Genomic DNA, 19,413 nt, shown 5'->3' on the forward strand with positions numbered 1-19,413 from the left:
AAACTTTATCCCCACTGACAAAACTATGAACTTTGGATTTCTTGTCCGCTACCCGTTTCATCACATTTCGTGCAACTTTCAAATATTGTCTAGCCAATTCACCTGCTCTATTTAATCATTCCCTAAATTTGACATGTAATCCAATAGTGTAATTTCCAATTTCTCACCCACCAATTTTTCCTTAATCAATTTAAGTGATCCTCTTACCTCATGACCAAAAACTAGTTCAAAGCGACTAAATTTGGTAGACTCATTAGGTGCATCCCTAATTGCCAACAGTACGAATGGAATTCCTTTATCCCAATCCTCTGGATAATCTTGACAATACGCCCTCAACATTGTCTTTAATGTCTGATGCCACCTTTTTAACGCTCCCCGCGATTCTGGATGATACGCAGTTGATTTAAATTGTTTTATTCCTAAATTATCCATAACTTCTTTGAATAACTTTGAAGTAAAATTTGATCCTTGATCCAATTGAATTTCTGTGGGTAGTCCGTATCTAGTAAAGAATTGAAGTAACTCCTCCACAATCCTTTTAGCTGTAATATTACCTACTGGAATGGCCTCAGGAAACCTAGTAGACACATCCATTATAGTCAAAAGATATTGATTTCCACTTTTTGTTTTAGGAAGCTGTCCTACACAATCAATTAGGACCCACGTAAAAGGTTCCTCAATAGCTGGAATGGGTATTAAGGGCGCTGGTTTTATCACTGCTTGAGGTTTCCCTATCACTTGACATGTGTGACATGAAACTAAAAACTTCAAAATGGCTGAGCTAAAGCCCAGCTCTACCCACACTCTGACATCATTTCATTTCTTAAAGGTACACTGCTTAAACATCCATTTTTTAAAGGCACTCTCACATGACAATTCGCTTCGGTCTCCAGACACTGACCCTCCAGGACACCATTGCCTGCCTCGCTACATACACTAGTGAACCGCTGGAAATCGTGGTCCCGGTAGAATACAGGCGGCAGGTGGCACACCTGCCATTGGTGGTCATAAATGGCAGCAGCCCGAGTTTGTTGGGACGTGACTGGCTACACCATCTCAGACTGGACTGGCAAAGAGTTTGTCAAATATACCACATGGCCATGGGGGCCATGTTCCCAACCATGTTCCAAGTGGGGTTGGGAATCATCAGAGGGGCTGTGGCCTGCATCAGCGCCGACCCGAATGCCCGGCTGAGATATTTCCACGCCTGGACTGTACCATATGCATTACGGCCAAAAGTGGATGCGGAGTTAATTAATAATAATCTTTATTGTCACAAGTTTGAAGGTAATACGCCCTGTCCAATTCTCCGACTGGGCAGCACCAGTGGTGCTGATGATGAATCCTGACAGCTCCGTCCACCTCTGCGGTGATGTCCCGATCACGGGATCGTCTGACCGGGAGCATTTGGACAACCTGGTCAAGGTTCTCCGGCATTTCGAAGAGGCGAAGGTCCACCTCCCCAGGAAAAAATGAATTTTTAAAAATAAATTTAGAACACCCAAATCATTTTTTCCAATTAAGGGGCAATTTAGCGTGGCCAATCCACCTACCCTGTACATCTTTGGGTTGTGGGAGCAAAACCCACGCAAACACGGGGAGAATGTGCAAACTCCACACAGACAGTGACCCAGAGCCGGGATCGAACCTGGGACCTCAGCGCCGTGAGGCAGCAGGGCTAACCCACTGCGCCACCATGCTGCCCTCGGGAAAAATTTATTTTTAAAGCAACCAAGGTCACCTACCTGGATTATCATGTGGATCGCCATGGGTTCAACCCATGGAGGAAAAAGTACAAGCCATCCGTCAGGCCCCGGTACCCCACGGACTGACGAATTATGCTTGTTTTTGTGCTTCGTAATAATAATAATCGCTTATTGTCACAAGTAGGCTTCAATGAAGTTACTGTGAAAAGCCCCTAGTAAATTATTATGGCAAGTTTATTCTGAACTTTGCCACAGGCTTGACTCCCTCTACCATCTGCTACAAAACAGTCAACGTTGGCAAATGGTCCCACCCCAGGAGACGACTTTCGTGTTGGTGAAGAAGCAGCTATCCTCCTCCTGTCTGCTGACTCACTTTGACCCAATTAAGCCGCTGTTGTTGACGTGCGATGCTTCCCCCTATGTGGTGGGGGCCGTCCTGTCCCACCGGATGGGTTGGAGTGCCCCAGTGCGACCTCATCTCTGACATTGGCGAACGTGGAAAAAACCACGCACAAATTGAGAAGGAAGGGTTGGCCTTGGTGTTTGGGGTAAAACAATTCCATCAGTGCATTTAGGAGCATCCTTTCACCTCTACATCGACCATTAGTCCCTGTTGGGGTTGTTTAAGGAGGACCAGGTGATTCTCCCCATTGCCTTGCCGAGGACGTGTTGGGACACCGCTCCGGATCCACAATCCCACACGCCGATGTGTTGAGCTGCCTCCCTCTTGCCACCAGGCCGCCTGCACTTGCAGTGGCTGAAGAGGTGATAGCCGCCCTCCATTTCATGGATTCCTTTTTAAATAAAAAATATTTTATTGAGGCATTTATATTATAAATATTAACAGAATAAGCAACCACACACCAAAACCCAGCCAACGTGGCTTACAACTCCCCAATCCGAATTCCCCACCAACCTTCCCCCACTTTACCCAACCCCCCCCCCCCCCCCCCCGGGAGAATCCCCAAAGCTTCAGGCATGCCCAAAACATATGAACATGATTCGCGAGCCCATTCGCACACCGCCCACACCTATCCTCCATCCCTTCAAAGAACCTGCTCAGTTGGGCCACAGTCATGTGCACCCTGTGGACCACCTTGAATTGTATCAGGCTAAGCCTGTATGAATGAGGATGCACAGACTCACCTCAGGGCGTCCTCTCATAACCCAGCCTCCAACTCCCCCACCCCACCAACTCTTCCTCCCACTTCCACCACTTCCCCCATCGGGGCTCGCTCCCAATCCATAAGATCTTTATAGATTGCCGATACCTTCCCTTCCCCCACTCCCGCTTTCAACACTACCTTATCTTGTAGCCCCTGGGGCGGCAGGTGCAGGAACGTCGATGCCCGCCTCCGCACAAAGTCCCTCACCTGCGAGTAGCGAAATCCATTTCCACCGGGCAGCCTAAGCTCCTGTTCCAACTCTTCCAAACATGGAAAGCCCCCATCTATAAACAGGTCCCCAAACCCCTCGATCCCCGCCTGCTGCCACCCCCGGAACCCCCCGTCCTGCCCCGCCGGAACTGGTGGTTTCCAGATATCGGTGCCCACACCAATGCCTCAGCCAGCTCCATGTGCTGTCGCCACTGTCCCCACACCCTCAGAGCCGCCACCACTACCGGGCTTGTGGATACCTGGTCAGCGAGAACGGCAAAGGCGCCGTTAGCAGTGCCCCTACACCTGTGTCCTTATATGAGGCTGCCTCCTTCCGCTCCCATACCGATCCCTTCCCCACTACCCATTTCCTGACCATGGCTATATTCGCCGCCCAATAGTCATTTGTGAAGTTCGGGAGAGCCAGTCTCACTGCGCCTCTCGACTCCGCTCCAGAAGCACCTTCTTCACCCACGGGGTTTTACGGTGATGACGACAGATTTAAAGGAGAGAGAGACAACAGCTGAAGAGAAACTTTTATGATAAAAAGAAATAAATATAAATACAGGTTGAGCATCCCTTAACTAAAATGCTTGGGGCTGAGTGTGTCGGAATATAATGTTCGAGGGGGCGAAACGGCCTGTTCCTGTTGTGCAGTATCGTCCAGCAGGGATGGGACCCAATCTGTATCACACTATAATGGTTTACTTCATGCACAGAAAGTCTCTTTGATAACCATTGAAGAAAATGCTGAGATGGATCTTGCCTTGACTGATATGATGATACCTTTGCCTTTTTGCTTTCTGCAAGATTCTTGTATTCATTTTGTTTGTGGCATTCATTTATTTTAAATATTTTTATTAAGGTATTTGAAAATTTTTATAAAAATAACATTAACAATGACAGAAACATTTCCCCCCATCCCGATCTTCACACACCCCAACCATACAACAACAATCCGGTACCCCCCACCCCGGGAATACTGCATCTGCTGACATTTTAATTTTCCCAGAGAAAGTCAACGAACGGCTGCCACCTCCGGGTGAACCCGACCATTGACCCTCTTAAGGCGAACTTTATTCTCGAGACTGAGAAACTCAGCCATGTCACTAACCCAGGTCTCTACACTTGGCGGCTTCAAGTCCCTCCCTCCATGATTTGCTGTGCTTCCCGTGCACCTCGCACACCTATCCTCTACCTCGAAAAACTTGCTCATCCTAGCCGCTGTCATGTCTGCCTGGTGGACTACCTTAAATTGTATCAGGCTGAGCCTGGCACATGATGGGGATGTATTAACCCTGCTTAGGGCATCCGCTCATAGACCCACCTCTATCTCTCCCCCTAGCTCGTCCTCCCACTTGCCCTTAAGCTCCTTCACCAGAGTTTCCTCCACCTCCGAAAGCTCCTGGCAAATATCTGATACCTTCCCCTCTCCCACCCAGGTACTGGAGACTACTCTATCCTGTATCCCCCGTGGCGGCAGCAACGGAAAGGCCGGCATCTGTTTTCTCAGGAAGTCTCGCACCTGCAAATACCTAATCCCATTCCCTGCTGGCAATTCAAATTTATCCTCCAAGGCTTTCAAGCTGGGGAAGCTCCCATCTATATGTTTGTGACATTCCTAATCGTCTGCGGCATGTTGGGACCTGTGCATTGCCTGGGAACTCTCCCAGAGCTTTGTGTGATTTCCCACTCCTGACATCACGTTGAAATAAAGTGTGGATTTTGAAGCTTTTTGAATAAATGCTCGACCCAAATTGCTGCTGAAAAATGAGGAGGGTGAGAAAGAACAAGAGGAAGTGGAAAGAAGAGATTTGAAGAGAACGGTGATAAACAAAGTGAGAAGCAAGGCAATGAGGCAGATTATAGTAGTTGTGTACAGTACTGTTCATCTTATTTAAGGACAGATGTAAATGGGTTAGAAGCAGTTCAGAGGTTTGCTGGATTAATACATGGAATGGGCGGGTTGTCTCCTGGGGAAAGGTTGGATAGGTTGGCTTGTATCCACTGGAGTAAGATTGAAAAAAATAACATCCTGAGGGGTACTGGCAAGGCGGATGTGGAAAGGATGTTTCCTCTTCTGGGAGAATCCAGAACTAGGGGTCACTATTTAAAAATAAGGAGTCGCCAATTTAAAACTGAGATGAGGAGAATTTTTTAGAGGGTGGTGAGTCTTTGGAACTCTCTGTAAAGACAGTGGAAGCAGAGTCTGTTTTTAAGGCACAGGTGGTTAGATTCTTGGCAGATAAAGGGGGTGATAGGTTATGAGGGGGGAAGGCGGGATGCAGATTTGAGGTTTCTATCAGATCAGTTATGATCTTACTAAATAGGCTCGATGGGCTGAATGGCCTACTCCTGTCACTTACTCATATGTTCAAATTACTCATCCTGGTTGAGTTAGGTTGAGGCTGTCACTGACTGAGCTTTCAATGTTTGTCATTCACTGTTTGATCAATCTCCTCGGTCACAGGGGTTATTGCCATTTTTATAAATGATTAACCTCCAACTTAAAAATGATTGAATCTTCTTCTCACTACTTTGGTCAGACTACCTGCACTGGTGAGATATTTTACCACACTTACCCTCTGACTGAGGGCCCGTGACAGCTGGACAGAGGTTCTTGCACCGAGACTGCCAATCCTTGGCACAGATGATCCCACCTTTGTTGATCGGCATCACCCTCACAGCTGCTGAGCTCCAGCACACGATTAGGCCTAAAGACCAGACAGTCTTTATTTCATAATCCTGCAAGGTCATCCCTGATTCAGCCAACATTGGAAAATAGTTTGGCAAATCAAAAGTCAGGGGAGACGAGATGCTTCTTTGATACAGCAGTGGTTGTTATCTGGAGGGCAGTGTCTAAAAAGGGTGGTGGAAACTGAGTTAACTGCACTTTCAAAAAGGGAATTTGATAAATACTTGAATCGGAGAAATGCGTGGGGTAAATAGGGGGAGAACCAGTTACGATGGGCTGAAGAGACGCCTTCAATGCCTTGTCATTCTATAAACTATATGGATCAACGGCAACAGATGTGTCATAATGGGTTAGAGAATGGCAAGACTGTTGGACAGAATGAGGTTATCGGTAGGGAGATTTGGATGATGAGTGAGCTGAGGAGGTGGTCAGAGATTGCGCTCTCTGTGATTGAGGCCTCAGAGGCAGTGAAGCAATGTGAGATGCTGAGGTAGAGGGTGTGTCTGCAGGTGGAGAAAAGGATGCGGGTTGTGGTTAGCGGGGAGGGGGGGGGTCATCATGAGGGAAGAGAAATCAGAGGAGAGGGAGCAAGGGGAGGATCCAGGAGGAAGTTAAAGTTGAGGATGAGTAACTGTCCAGGACAAAGAATAAAGAAAAATGGCAGCAGGTGATCTGAGTATGGGAAACATGGTGAGGTATAGGATAGATTGGAGGTTTTGGTTGTTCTCCTTGGAGAGAAGAAGGCTAGGAGGAGACCTGATAGACATGTTCAAAATCATGAGGGGCTGGACAGAGTAGATAGGGAGAAACTGTTCACCGGATTGAGCAAAACAGGGCACAGATTAAAGGTGATTTTCTTTTTTTTTAAGGTGATTTTCAAAAGAATAAAATGTAATGTGATAAAAATGTTTTTCACACAGTGAGTGGTTGGGGTCAGGAATGCACAGCCTGAGAGTGTGGTGGAGGCAGGTTCAATCGATTTATTCAAGAGGGCATTAGATGATTATTTGAATAGATACGATGTGCGGGGGTACGGGGAAAAGGCAGGGGAATAGCACTAAGTCACGATGCTCGTTTGGAGAGTCGGTGCATACATGATGGGCCAAATGGCCTCCATCTGCGCTGTAACAATTCTGTGATTCTGGAGGACAGTGAATTAAAGGCGAGAGTGGCTAAAGAGGTTATGATGCTCCAAATAGCGTCTTGAGGACTTGGCAATGAAAGCAAACACCTGTGGTTTGGGTGTAGCCTGGCTCCTGCTAATGCTGCAGGATCAATAGGTTTACCGCGAATATACTGTGGATTACATGAGTCTTGTCACGAGGCAACAATTGTTCAGGAGTAAGGTGGTATCTTGGCACAGAAAACAGAAGAGGAATTGAAATGGTGCAGGTGGGATTGAAGGAACCTCAGACACAGGCCAGCTAAAGGTATCTGTTCAATTAGCCCTTTGAATTAGATCTCACATTACGAGGAGAAGGTTCTGGGGAAACTGAAAGGTCTGAAGGTGGATAAGTCACCTGGACCGGATGGACTACACCCCAGCGCCCTAGAAGAGATAGCTGAGGAGATAGTGGAGGCATTGGTGGTGATCTTTCAGGAATCACTGGAGGCAGGAAGGGCCCCAGAGGATTGGAAAGTGGCTAATGTAACACCACTGTTCAAGAAGGGAGGGAGGCAGAAGACGGGAAATTATAGGCCGGTTAGCCCGACTTCGGTCATTGGTACGATTTTAGAGTCTGTGATTAAAGATGAGATCGTGAAGTACTTGGAAGTGCATGGTAAAATAGGACTGAGTCAGCACGACTTTGTCAAAGGGAGGTCATGTCTGACAAATTAGGAGCTATTTGGGCTTCCGGTTGCGGCTATGCGGAGCTAAGCCGCACGTTCGGCAGCTCCCGCCAGGAACGGACTTTAGGGCTCTTTTAAGGGCCCCCAGCGGAACGTGCTCGACGGTTCCTGACGTGGGAAGGTGTCTGCAGCGGATCCCCAGTGGTCTATGGTCTTGACCAGGAATGGGGCCAGCAGAATAGCGGTGGCAGCGCCCAAGAAAAAGCGGGGGAAGAGAATCAAGATGGCGGCCGCGGAGGCCTCGAGGAATGGAGGCAGTGGGCGCAGGTACAGAAGGAGACTCTCCAGCGATGTTTTCAGGAGCTAAAGGTGGAGCTGCTAGACTCGCTGAAGGCTAATACGGACAAGCTGCTGGCGACGCAGAAAGCCCAGGGGGTGGAGATCCGGGAGCTCCGACAACAAGCCTCTGAAAGAGAGGATGAGGCCGCGGCCCTCGCGGTAAAGGTGGAGATGCACGAGGCGCTCCATAAGAAGTGGCAGGAGCGGTTCGAGGAGATGTAGAACCGGTCGAGGCGGAAAAATTTGCGGATCCTTCCTGTGCCTCACGGAGGGGCTGGAGGGGTCAGACCTGGGGGCCTATGTGGTCGTTTTATTGAACTCGCTGATGGGAGCTGGGTCCTTCCAGGGGCCCCTGGAGCTGGAGGGGGCCCACAGAATACTGGCCAGGAGGCCCAAGCCGAATGAGCCGCCATGGGCGGCGCTGGTGCGGTTCCACCGGTTCGCTGACCGAGAGTGCGTGCTTAGGTGGGCCAAGAAGGAGCGGAGCAGCAAGTGGGAGAACACGGTAGTGCGGATCTACCAGGACTGGAGTGCGGAGGTGGCTAAGCGGAGGGCAGGGTACAACCGGACGAAGGCGGTGCTCCACAGAAAGAGCGTGAAGTTTGGCATGTTACAGCCAGCGCGTCTGTGGGTCACATTCAAGGACCGGCACTTTTATTTTGAGTCCCCGGAGGAGGCGTGGGCCTTTGTGCAGGCCGAGAACTTGGACTCTGACTGAGGGTCGGGGGTTTGTAAATAACTGTGTTAACTTTTGGTGGGAAGATCTCTGTGTTATGCTGTTTTATGCTGTTTTAAACTAGTTGTGTGTTGATTCTTGGGCGGGTGGGGTGCTGTCATTTTTTTGCGGGGGCGGGGTCGGGCTGAGGGAGGGGGCGGGGTCGGGCAGAGGGAAAGCATGGGCTTTTCTTCTGTTTCCCGCGCTGAGGGTGGATGGGGGCGGGGTTGGAGCTGAGAAGCGCGGGCTTTTTTCTCGTGCGGGAAGGGGAGGAGGAGGGTCTGCTGATGGGTCTGGCGGAGGAGAAGTAGTCCCACGTTGGGGGGGGGGTCGGAGGTGTGGTGGGGGCTGCCGGGGTCAGCAGAAGTTAGCTGGCTCACGGGAGTGCTATGGAGGGAGTAACGCGGCTGGGAGGGGTCCTAGCCTGGGGGGGGGGGTAACCGGGCTGCTGCTGAAATGGTCAGGAAGGAGCTGGAGTATGCAGGGGGGGCCGGGGTGGTGGTTTGCCGCCGTGGGGAACGGGCCGAGCGGGGGGCGCTGGCCTGGGGCGGGCAGGGGACGGGTTATGGCTAGTCGGCAGGGGAGGGGGGCAGGGAGCCCTCTGATCCGGCTGATAACTTGGAATGTGAGTGGGCTGAATGGGCCGGTCAAACGGGTCCGAGTGTTTACGCACCTGAGGGGGCTGAAGGCGGACGTGGCTATGCTCCAGGAGACGCACCTGAAGGTGGCGGATCAGGTTAGACTGAGGAAGGGCTGGGTAGGCCAGGTGTTTCATTCGGGGCTGGATGCAAAAAATCGGGGGGTGGCGATCCTGGTGGGAATGAGGGTGTCGTTTGAGGCGTCAAAGGTGGTGGCTGACAGTGGCGGGAGGTATGTGAAGGTGAGCGGCAAGCTGCAGGGGGAGCGGGTGGTGTTGGTGAATGTCTGTGCCCCAAATTGGGATGATGTGGGTTTTATGCGGCACATGTTGGGCCGCATTCCGGATCTAGAGACGGGGGGCCTGATACTGGGGGGGGACTTTAACACAGTGCTGGATCCCCCATTGGATCGATCCATGTCCAGGACGGGCAGGAGGCCCGTGGCGGCTAAGGTGTTGAGGGGGTTTATGGACCAGATGGGAGGGGTGGATCCTTGGAGGTTCGCGAGGCCGAGGGCCAGCGAGTATTCATTTTTCCCCCACGTGCAGAAAGCCTATTCCCGGATCGATTTTTTTGTCCTGAGCAGGGGGCTGTTTTCGAGAGTGAAGGATGTCGAGTATTCGGCCATAGTCATTTCGGACCATGCCCCGCACTGGGTAGACCTTGAGCTGGGGGAGGAGAGGGACCAGCGCCCGCTCTGGCACCTGGAGGTGGGACTGCTGGCGGATGAGAAGGTGGGCGGGCGGGTTCGGGGGTGTATCAAGAGGTACTTAGAGGCCAATGATAATGGGGAGGTCCAGGTGGGGACGGTTTGGGAGGCATTGAAGGCGGTGATTAGAGGGGAGTTGATTTCCATCCGAGCCCATAGGGAGAGGGGAGAGCAAAGAGAGAGGGAGAGGTTGGTGGGGGAGATGGTGAGGGTGGACAGGAGATACACGGAGGCTCCGGAGGAGGGACTGTTGAGGGAGCGACATAACCTTCAGGCCAAGTTCGACTTGTTGACCACCGGAAAGGCGGAAGCTCAGTGGAGGAAGGCACAGGGAGCGGTGTACGAATATGGTGAGAAGGCGAGTAGGATGCTGGCGCATCAGCTACGTAAGCGAGACGTGGCCAAGGAGATTGGTGGAGTGACGGATAGGGGAGGCAATGTGGTGCGAAGGGGGGGTGGACATTAATGGGGTCTTCAGGGACTTTTATGGGGAATTGTATCGGTCCGAGCCCCAGGTGGAGGGGGGGGGGGGGGGGGGGGGGGAATGGGGCGCTTTTTGGATTGGCTGAGATTTCTGAAGGTGGAGGAGGGACAGGTGGAGGGGCTGGGGGCACCGATTGAGCTGGAGGAGCTGGTCAAAGGGATAGGCAGCATGCAGTTGGGGAAGGCGCCGGGACCGGATGGGTTTCCGGTCGAATTTTACTAAATGTATGCGGACCTGTTGGGCCCCCTGTTGGTTCGGACCTTTAACGAGGCAAGGGAGGGGGGGGGGCTTTGCCCCCGACTATGTCATGGGCGCTGATTTCCTTGATCCTTAAACGGGACAAGGACCCCCTGCAGTGTGGATCATATAGGCCGATCTCGTTATTAAATGTGGATGCCAAGCTGTTGGCGAAGATCTTGGCCACAAGGATAGAGGACTGTGTGCCGGGGGTCATTCATGAGGACCAGACGGGATTTGTGAAGGGAAGGCAGCTGAACACCAATATACGTAGGCTTCTGAATGTTATAATGATGCCGGCGGTAGAAGGGGAGGCGGAGATAGTGGTAGCATTGGACGCGGAGAAGGCCTTTGATAGGGTTGAGTGGGGGTACTTGTGGGAGGTGCTGGAAAAGTTTGGGTTCGGGGAAGGGTTTGTCAGGTGGGTGAGGCTGTTATATGAGGCCCCGATGGCGAGCGTAGCCACGAATAGGAGGAGATCGGAGTACTTTTGGTTGTACCGGGGGACAAGGCAGGGGTGTCCCCTGTCCCTTTTGCGTTGGCAATTGAGCCCCTGGCCATGGCGTTGAGGGAGTCGAGGAATTAGAGGGGTCTGGTGCGGGGTGGGGAGGAGCACCGAGTGTCATTATACGCAGATGACTTGTTGCTTTATGTGGCGGACCCAGTGGGGGGAATGCCGGAGGTGATGCAGATCCTTAGGGAATTTGGGGGCTTTTCTGGGTACAAGCTCAACCTGGGTAAGAGTGAGCTGTTCGACGTGCACCCGGGGGATCAAGAGGCGGGGATTGACAGGCTCCCGCTGAAAAGGGTGGGGAGGAGCTTTCAGTGCCTGGGAGTCCAGGTGGCTAGGAGCTGGGGGGCCCTTCACAAGCTTAACCTCACTAGGCTGGTGGAGCAAATGGAGGAGGAGTTTAAAGGATGGGACATGTTGCCACTGTAGCTGGCGGGTAGGGTGCAGTCCGTCAAGATGACGGTGCTCCCAAGGTTTTTGTTTCTGTTCCAGTGCCTCCCAATCCTTATCCCGAAGGCCTTTTTTAGGATGGTCAACAGGAGTATTACGGGATTTGTATGGGCGCATGGGACTCCGAGGATGAGAAGGGTGTTTTTGGAGCGGGGCAGGGATAGGGGGGGCTGGCGCTGCCCATCCTCTGTGGATACTACTGGGCTGCCAACGCAGCGATGGTGCATAAGTGGGTAATGGACGGGGAAGGGGCAGCATGGAAGAAGATGGAGATGGCGTCCTGCGTGGACACGAGCCTGGAGGCGCTGGTAACGGTGCCATTGCCGCTCCCTCCACGAGCTATACCACGAGACCGGTGGTGGCGGCTACCCTCAATATTTGGGGGCAATGGAGGCGGCATAGGGAGGAGGTGGGGGGCTCGATGGAGTCCCCGATACGGGGGAACCACCAGTTTGTACCAGGGAGCATCGATGGCGGGTTTCTTGGCTGGCACAGGGTAGGTATTAGGAGGTTGAGGGACCTGTTTGTAGATGGGAGGTTTGCGAGCCTGGGTGCGTTAGAGGGGAAGTTTGGGCTCCCCCGCGGAACATGTTTAGGTACATGCAGGTTAGGGCATTTGCCAGGCGGCAGGTGGAGGGGTTCCCTCTGCTGCCCCCACGTGGGGTACGGGACAGGGTGCTCTCGGGGTGTGGGTTGGAAGGGGGAGGATTTCGGACGTGTACCACGTCATGCAGGAGGTGGATGAGGCCTCGGTGGAGGAGCTGAAGGGTAAATGGGAAGAGGAGCTGGGTGAGGAGATTGAGGAGGGGACGTGGGCGGATGCCCTGGACAGAGTGAATTCCTCCTCTTCCTGTGCGAGGCTTAGCCTCATACAGTTCAAGGTGCTGCATAGGGCGTACATGACCGGGACGAGGATGAGTAGGTTTTTCGGGGGCGAAGACAGGTGTGCTCGGTGCTCAGGGAGCCCAGCGAACCACGCCCATATATTCTGGGCATGCCCAGCGCTGGGGGAATTTTGGAAGGGGGTAGCAAGGACGGTGTCGAGGGTGGCAGGATCCAGGGTCAAGCCAAGCGGGGGACTCGCAATTTTTGGGGTTGCAGTGGAGCCAGGAGTGCAGGAAGCGAAAGAGGCCAGCATTCTGGCCTTTGCGTCCCTAGTAGCCCGGCGGAGGATCTTGCTTCAATGGAAGGATGCGAGGCCCCCAAGCGTGGAGGCCTGGATCAATGATATGGCGGGGTTCATTAAATTGGAGAAGGTGAAATTTGCCCTGAGGGGATCAGTACAAGGGGTCTTTAGGCGGTGGCAGCCTTTCCTGGACTTCCTGGCAGAACGGTAGGAAAATAGGCCGGCAGCAGCAGCAATCCGGGGGGCGGCGGGGGAGGAGGGGGGGGGGGGGGTTTGTTTCGGGGGAAGGGAGAAATGTGTATATGTGTTTATTGAATATGCCGGGTGTTTATCTATTTCTTCTTTTTGTAGTTACTGGGGGGGGGGGGGGGGGGAGGCGGTTGGTTTTGGGGTGTCCTTCTTTTGGTTGTTGTTCATACTGGTTTCTTGTTGTTATTTTCTGTTTTTGATATGTTTTGGAAAATCTCAATAAAAACTATTTAAAAAAAAAATGTCTGACAAATTAGAATTCTTTGAGGAAGTAACAAGGAAGTTAGACAAATGAGAACCAGTGGAGATAATTTATTTAGATTTCCAGAAGGCCTTTGACAAGGTGCCGCATACGAGATTGTTAAATAAGTTAAGAGCCCATGGTGTCAAGGGTAAGATCCTGGCATGGATAGAGGATGTGGGTAAAATGTTGGAAAAGGTTATAAGAGATAGGGTTTATAATCATCTTGAAAAGAACAAGTTGATTAGCGATACTCAACACGGTTTTGTGAAGGGTAGGTCATGTCTCACAAACCTTATTGAGTTTTTTGAGAAGGTGACCAAACAGGTGGATCAGGGTAAAGCTGTTGATGTGGTGTATATGGATTTCAGTAAGGCGTTTGATAAGGTTCCCCACGGTAGGCTATTGCAGAAAATAAGGAAGTATGGAATTGAAGGTGATTTAGCGGTTTGGATCAGTAATTGGCTAGCTGAAAGAAGACAGAGGGTGGTGGTTGATGGCAAATGTTCATCCTGGAGTTCAGTTACTAGTGGTGTACCGCAAGGATCTGTTTTGGGGCCACTGCTGTTTGTAATTTTTATAAATGACCTGGAAGAGGGTGTAGAAGGATGGGTTAGTAAATTTGCAGATGACACGAAGGTCGGTGGAGTTGTGGATAGTGCTGAAGGATGTTATAGGATACAGAGGGACATAGATAAGCTGCAGAGCTGGGCTGAGAGGTGGCAGATGGAGTTTAATGCGGAAAAGTGTGAGGTGGTTCACTTTGGAAGGAGTAACAGGAATGCAGAGTACTGGGCTAATGGCAAGATTCTTGGTAGTGTAGATGAACAGAGAGATCTCGGCATCCAGGTACATAAATCCCTGAAAGTTGCCACCCAGGTTAATAGGGCTGTTAAGAAGGCATATGGTGTGCTAGCCTTTATAAGCAGGGGGATTGAGTTTCGGAACCACAAGGTCATGCTGCAGCTGTACATAACTCTGGTGCGGCCACACCTGGAGTACTGCGTGCAGTTCTGGTCACCACATTATAGGAAGGATGTGGAAGCTTTGGAAAGAGTTCAGAGGAGATTTACTAGGATGTTGCCTGGTATGGAGGGAAGGTCTTACGAGGAAAGGCTCAGGGAATTGAGGTTGTTTTCGTTAGAGAGGAGAAGGCTGAGAGGTGACTTAATAGAGACATATAAGATAGTCAGAGGGTTAGATAGGGTGGACAGTGAGAGTCTTTTTCCTCGGATGGTGATGACCAACACGAGGGGACATAGCTTTAAATTGAGGGGTGAGAGATATAGGACAGATGTCAGAGGCAGTTTCTTTACTCAGAGAGTAGTAGGGGTGTGGAACGCCTTGCCTGCAACAGTAGTAGACTCACCAACTTTAAGGGCATTTAAGTGGTCGCTGGATAGACATATGGATGAAAATGGAATAGTGTAGGTCAGATAGGCTTCAGATGGTTTCACAGGTCGGCGCAACATCGAGGGCCGAAGGGCCCGTACTGCGCTGTAGTGTTCTATGTTCTATGTTCTAGGATTGGCTGACTGGCGGAAGGCAGAGAGTGGGGATAAAGGGGTCCTTTTCAGGATGGCAGCTGGTGACTCGTGGTGTACCTCAGGGGTCTGTGCTGGGATCACAATTTTTCACAATATACATTAATGATCTGGACGAAGGAACTGAAGGCACTGTTACTAAGCTTGCAGATGATACAAAGATCTGTAGAGGGACAGGTAGTATTGAGGAAGCAAGGGGGCTGCAGAAGGATTTGGACAGGCTAAGAGCGTGGGCAATGAAGTGGCAGATACATAGAATTTACAGTGTAGAAGGAGGCCATTCGGCCCATCGAGTCTGCACCGGCTCTTGGAAAGAGCACCCTACCCAAGGTCAACACCTCCACCCTATCCCCATAACTCAGTAACCCCACCCAACACTAAGGGCAATTTTGGACACGAAGGGCAATTTATCATGGCCAATCCACCTAACCCGCACATCTTTGGACTGTGGGAGGAAACCGGAGCACCCGGAGGAAACCCACGCACACATGGGGAGGATGTGCAGACTCCGCACAGACAGTGACCCAAGCCGGAATCGAACCTGGGACCCTGGAGCTGTGAAGAGATTGTGCTATCCACAATGCTACCATGCTGCCGTGAAATGAAAATGAAAATGAAAATCGCTTGTCACAAGTAGGCTTCAAATGAAGTTACTGTGAAAAGCCCCTAGTCACCACATTCCGGCGCATGTTCGGGGAGGCTGGTACGGGAATTGAACCATGCTACTGGCCTGCCTGGGTCTGCTTTAAAAGCCAGCGATTTAGCCCAGTGTGCTAAACCAGCCCCAATATGAAATACAATGATGAAAAGTGTGAGGTTATGCACTTTGGAAGGAGGAATTTAGGCATGGACTATCTTCTAAATATGGAAATGCTTAGGAAATCAGAAGCACAAAGGGCCTTGGGAGTCCTTGTTCACAATTCTCTTAAGGTTAACGTGCAGGTTCAGTCGGCAGTTGGGAAGACAAATGTTTTGTTGGCATTCATGTCAAGAGGGCTAGAATACAAGACAAGGGATGTACTTCTGAGGCTGTATAAGGCTCTGGTCAGATCCCATTTGGAGTATTGAGCAGTTTTGGGCCCCATATCGAAGGAAATAGTGCTGGCCTTGGAAAGGATCCAGAGGAGGTTCACAAGAATGATCCCTGGAATGAACAGTTTGTCGTATGAGGAACGGTTAAGGACTCAGGGTCTCTATTCGTTGGAGATTAGAAGGATGAGAGGGTAAGATTGAAACTTACAGGATACAGCTAGGCCTGGATAGTGTGGACGTGGAGTGGATGTTTCCACTTGAAGGAAAAACTGGAACCAGAGGACACAATCTCAGACCAAAGAGACGATACTTTAAAACAGAGATGAGGAGGAATTTCTTCAGCCAGAGGGTGGTGAATCTGTGGAACTCTTTGCCGCAGAAGGCTGTGGAGGCCAAATCACAGTGTCTTTAAGACAGAGATAGATAGGTTCTTGATTAATAAGGGGATCAGGGGTTATGGGGAGAAGGCAGGAGAATGGGGATGAGAAACATATCAGCAATGATTGAATGGCGGAGAAGACTCGATGGGTCGAGTGACCTAATTCTGCTCCTATATCTTATGGTCTTATCTACCTGTAAATAGCTTGTTAGTTCAGTATCAATGGAAGAGAAGGACGACCCCTTTCAGCCTCTTTGTGTCTGGCTTGCCAGTTCAATCGTGGCAGATTTATATTTTTAACTCCATTCCCCCACCATTACTCCCTAATCCTTTGACCGCCTTATCTAATAGAAAATTTACACCAGTCACGAAGGAGATTTTTGGTCGAAGAAGCCAAAAGCTTGGTCAAAGAAGTAGGTTTTCAGCAGAGAATCAAAGGAGGAGATCTGTTGGTGTTTAGGGAGGGAGCTTCAGAGCTGGTGGCTTAGGACAGCTGAATGCACGGTGGTCAATGCGATTCAAATCTAGAATGATCAAATGACCAGAATTAGAGGCGCGCAGAATCTTAAGAAGGTTACAGGGCTGGAGGAGATTTCTGAAATTGGGAGGGTGCAGGACAGTGAAGGATTTGAGAACAAGGATGAGAATTTAAAATCGAGGCATTGCTGGACCGGGAGTCAGTGTAGGTCAGTGAGCAGAGGGGGTGATGGGTGAACGGGATTTGGTGTGAGTTCAGATCCAGGCAGCAGAGTTTTGGATCAGCTGATGTTTACGGAGGGTGGTAGGTGTGAGGCCGGCCAGGACAGCATTGGAATAGTCACGTTTAGAGGGAACAAAGACATGGAGGAGATTCTCAGGAGCAGATCAAGTGAATCCCAGTGGGAAAACATTTAGGAGTTTATGGTTAGGAAATGGGAGGGGTGAGGTTTGGAAACATACTTTCTCAAAGAAATCGTTCACTGCTGGGGTTAATTTAATCTGGGCGTGGTGAACGTATTGTACTAACCATTCACCACTGTACTACATTGTTCCACGCTGTTGCCCATGTGGGCTCCACCTATGGATCATTGTACTATACTACACTGATTGTATCATGTTGGTGCCCTTGTGGGCTCCGCCCCCTTGAGGGGAGGTATATCGAGCAGCTGCCCTGTAGGCGGCACTCAGTACAGAGCAGTCGCAGGCAGGCACAGTTCCAGCTGATTAAAGCCACTGTTCACTTCAACTCTCTGTCTCATGTGAATTGATGGTCGTATCAATTTAATCGGCGACAACATCGCAATGGAAGCAACCCTCAAACCTGACCGACTGGACCTCGACCCACAGGCCGGGGAAGCCAAAGGGATTTTTCCACACTGGCTCCGATGTTTCGAGGCGTACCTCGCCACCTAAAGAAGCCCAAGCCATTGTGGAAGCTGTACGGCACTGGAGGCACTACCTCACTGGTAGGAGGCTTACCCTCGTCACCGACCAACGGTCAGTAGCCTTCATGTTCAACAATACACAGCCACGAACATTCCAGGGGGTGAATGTGGTGAACTTATTGTACTAACCATTCACCACTGTATTACATTGTATCATCTGTTGCGCATGTGGGTTTCACCTATGGACTGTACTACATGGAATGTATCATGTTGGTGCCCTTGTGGGCTCCGCCCCCTTGAGGGGAGGTATATAGATCTGCTGCCCTGTAGGCGGCTCTCAGTGCAGAGCAGTCGCAGGCAGGTGCTGTTCTAGTTGATTAAATCACAGTTCACTTCCAACTCTCCGTCTCGCGTGAATTGATGGTCGCATCACTGGGGGCGAGGCTGTTAAGTAGTCAAGGCTGGCTATGGTTCCTGACACATGTTTGTGGGTGTAAAGATGGGTATTTTTTGGCTGTGCTGATAGGCATGTAACAACCGCTGAATTGGGTCTTCGGGCATTTAACTCATTGAGTCGCCTATTACTGTGTCTCTCAAGACTCCTGCTCTGATACTGCTTGGTTGCAGACGTACCTGCTTTGGATCACCTCCCGTCACTGCTCGAGATTGACTTTCTTCTTTCAGTTGGTCTTGCCACTGCTCATTTACAGGACAAAGCTGCAATAATTTGGGATAGCGTGGTTGGGCTGTATTGTGAGACCCCCCCCCCCCCCCCCCCCCCCCCCGAGATCAGGCAGTGCATTGGAAGCTTCTGTCTGTCCCACCTGGGTGGCTGCATCCACCTTATTGGATCTCTCAGGTCTTGTTGGAGCCTCTCTCAAAGGAATCACAAGCTGAGTGTTGAGTGAAGAATCTAGATCGTCTTAACAGCTGCCAATCTTGATGCTTGAAGTGATGGCACCATCGTGAAGAATCCATGACAGCTATTGAGGAGCACGTATTAATGCTTGATTCGGCATCCTGTGATCACGGCCCAGCAGTATCACCCTTCTCTGGAACTCCCATTATTTTCATAATGAAGCCTGCAAGGGGTGCAGGCCAAGGGCACCATCAATCACACCCTGCACTTTGGGGCAGGGTGGGGACTGGGTGAGATGAGAGTTTCAGGAGCTCTTGCCATTGGTGGCAGTTTCCCATGGATGTGTCTATGTTAAATCAATGGCCTGCTCCTAAGTCCTATCTGCCTAAACAAGGTGCGTAGGGTTAGCATTTGTAATCGTGCATTAATATTTGGGAGATTTATCATCTTCAGCCATTGCTTGACAGGATCTCATGACATGACAACCCAAAGCCACACTTATCTTTACGACTGCCATATCTTGAGCTGGTTTCAAGGTCTTACTTCAGGAGATTGGCACACTCTGGGTTCAGCTCTCTCTGCCTTAGTCACCCACATCCCTCAGTTATCAGCAGCTTTCTCTCCATTGGAGGTTGCCCCCTACCAAGGTTTGTGAGCTTCGGCCACCAGTCCCTCTATCCCAATCCCTGTCAAGTCCATCTCCCTATCCTGAGTACTGCTGTGTCAAACGCTTGCAACTCTGCTACTCCCTGGTATCTCACACCTCAGTATCCCAATCCATGTCACTGCCAGTATTAGTCCCGTCAGCTCGTAAGTCTGATTTCCACAGGTTGACACTTCTAAATACAGTTCCTTAGTGTCAGGACCCCAGTAGATTTCCTTCAGTTGTAGGGATACTAAATTAGTCTCTCCTGCTGGGCCGAGTCAAGTTTCATGCTGGTGTCAGTTGGAGTCTTAGTGTTGATCTC

This window comes from Scyliorhinus canicula, chromosome 4, assembly GCF_902713615.1.
Source record: "Scyliorhinus canicula chromosome 4, sScyCan1.1, whole genome shotgun sequence".
NCBI lineage: Eukaryota > Metazoa > Chordata > Chondrichthyes > Carcharhiniformes > Scyliorhinidae > Scyliorhinus > Scyliorhinus canicula.